This window comes from Homarus americanus, unplaced genomic scaffold, assembly GCF_018991925.1.
Source record: "Homarus americanus isolate GMGI-L3 unplaced genomic scaffold, GMGI_Hamer_2.0 scaffold4576, whole genome shotgun sequence".
NCBI classification, from domain to species: domain Eukaryota; kingdom Metazoa; phylum Arthropoda; class Malacostraca; order Decapoda; family Nephropidae; genus Homarus; species Homarus americanus.
In genome coordinates, this window is record NW_024727438.1 from 16,671 (window position 1) to 20,000 (window position 3,330).

Here is a 3,330-nt window from a genome sequence, read left to right on the forward strand (position 1 = left end):
ATATATATATATATATATATATATATATATATATATATATATATATATATAATATAGCTTATCATTACACACAACATGTAAAATTATGTGTTGTATTGTGTATAATAATAATAATAATAATAATAATAATAATAATAATAATAAATAATTAACTATTTAGTGAAAGAACATGGCAGCCGGAAGTTTGAAAATATAGTCACATAATTAGGGAATGGGTCTCTTGATTGACAAATAATATACAAGTAACATATGTGATACAAATATGATATATAATAACAAGGTGATGTGTGTGTGTGTGTGTGTGTGTGTGTGTGTGTGTGTGTGTGTGTGTGTGTGTGTGTGTGTGTGTGTGTGTGTGTGTGTGCAGTATAAATGATACGCCACAAACCTCAACAAGTGATGGTTTAGCCTTATCTTACCGCATCATCCTCCTTCATACACTGACGTCTCTCTCTCTCTCTCACACACACACAGACACACACTAATACCGGAAAGGAAAATATCATATAGAAATTAACAATACTATTTCATTTTAACTTAATCCTCAATAGTTAATAATATTTACTCTAATTAGAATAACAAAAGACATTAAAAAAAAGTCGACAGAGGTATATTGAGTAGTGGTGTTTGGTCCACCAGAGAAAGAACATCAAACAAAAACAAAGAGGATTATGCAAATTACACATTTAAATTCTACAAACTTGTTTAGATAAGACAAGAGTCATCAAACGTCAGCCACTCACACAGAAATGACCTGACTCAACTGTTCTCTGTGTGTGAGTCCCGCTCCCAATAGGCCCGAACCTAACCTAACCTAACCTAACCTAACCTAACCTAACCTAACCTGACCTAACCTAATCTGGTCCGATCAGGACTATAGACTTTTAAGACTGATCCCCATTTGACAAGTGATCGAGGCAACAGACGTACAGTACAGGCCATCAGCCAAGTCACTGTACCCTGCAGGCTTCACTATCCCAGAGGCACGAGCTGGTACGTGTGATGACCGTCGACTGACATCCACTACCGCCACCACCATCACCATCACCACCATTATAAACACACAAACACACACACACAATGATTAACACCTCTTAAAAATGATTAAACTCCTCTGTGGAAGACATTTTTTGACTACCTGAACTAATTCTAACATTCTTATGGGGTACATTATATAACTCTACTTTACTCTGGGGATATAATGATATACTCAGTAGTGGTATATACGGATGCTATTTTTATACCGAGTCAATTAATATAAGAGGTATATCATATATCTCTCCTCACATCAACAAGAGAGAAGGAACATAAGAACATAAGAATGGAAGAAACTGCAGCGGGCCTATTGGCCCATACTGGGCAGTCCCATTTACACCCAACCCCTGTTGCTCATATATCCATCCAACCTATATTTGAAGCTATCCCGCGTATTCGAGTTAATGATGATAGTTGGTAACTTGTTCCACTCGTCCACTACTCTATTTCCAAACCAATGTTTACCTATCTCGCGCCGAAATCTAAATTTGTCTAATTTACGAGTTCGCTCCTGGTTGGATAGTTTGAGTACCTTTGTAATGTTCCCGTTGTTCAGCCCTAACTTCCATTTATACACCTCTATCATATCGCCCCTCACTCTACTCTACGTCTCTCAAGGGAGTGCAGATTAAGATGCTTTAACCTGTCTCTGTACTCAAGGTTCCTAATGCCTGGGATTGGTCTCGTCATTCTCCTCTGAATTCTTTCCAAGGATTCTATTTCCATTCTGTAATACGGTGACCAGAATTGAACTGCGTAATCCAAGTGAGGTCTCACAAGCGCAAGATATAGTTTTAGGATGACCTCGCTAGTCTTGTAACTAACACTCCTTTGTATGAAGACAGAGGTAGAAAGAGAGAGAGAGAGACAGGAGTTATTAAAGGATATACCAGGGCTGACATATATGACACGCCAACGTCCACTCCTCTCAGACTCACGTGATCAGTGACCTACGAATACTGGCATGTACTGTAGAGTGTATATACCCCCCCCCCTTACCGAATATATACGGTACTGTATATACCCTTTGGCCGCAGAAGCTCCAGTATATCTCCGTGGATATACTGACTGCCCGGAGCGGGTGACACACACACACATAGTCCCTCACCACTTATGGTATACTGTACACAAATAGGATATATGTAAACTATAAAGGTGATTAATATGTGTTATACCAACGACCCATAAATACTGATAAGGCTTTGTAGATCCCGGAGCTGTTGCAACGACCATAAGGGACGACCTGGCCATAAGGGACGACCTGGCCATAAGGGACGACCTGGCCATAAGGGACGACCTGGCCATAAGGGACGACCTGGCCATAAGGGACGACCTGGCCATAAGGGACGACCTGGCCATAAGGGACGACTTGGCCATAAGGGACGACCTGGCCATAAGGGACGACCTAGCCGGAACATACGTACAACGACTGATACAAAACGTGACCCAACGTCTATTGTAATTCAACTATACAATATTAGTTTCTGTTGTATTACAGTTGAATCATATTACTCCACGGCCCAACACTTATTGTATTTTAGCGATACATTACTGCATGTGTTGTAATTTTTTATATTAGTTATATGTTATGGCATTACATATTACGTGTTATTAATTGTATTTTTTGGTCTAGAACAACGTGTATTAAATAAACACTTTTCTTTTGTATTTGTTTCCGATACTATGATGTATTTTTCATTATTTTTTCAGCGTTATGACTGAACGATTAAAAGAACACGAGCTATCAAATTTAATAATCTTACAGTATATCACACACACACACACACACACACACACACACACACACACACACACACACACATTACCATAGTGTTATGCATTACACGGCCTTTATTGCTTCTGTTTACATTATTCATTATGAGGTAAATAGGGATTATATATTTCGGATGCGACATTACCTAGTGACATCTAGCGGGTGATACCAACACTATTAGCGTGGGGACCATGTATACACCCCCACGTATAAATCTCCACGTATACCGTTGTGTATGTCTGATACACTAGAACCTACGAGAGAGAGAGAGAGAGAGAGAGAGAGAGAGAGAGAGAGAGAGAGAGAGAGAGAGAGAGAGAGAGAGAGAGAGAGAGAGAGAGCATGGTTCTTTGAGGGGATTAATTCCGTACGTGTCAGTGCACTATGGACGACGATTTTCCTGTGAGTATGTACGGGTGTGTGGGGGTCTCAAGAGGGTGTGGGTGCGTGGGTGAGGGTGCGTGGGTGGGGGTCTCAAGAGGGTGTGGATGGTAAATGAGGACGTGTGAGTGGGAAGAACA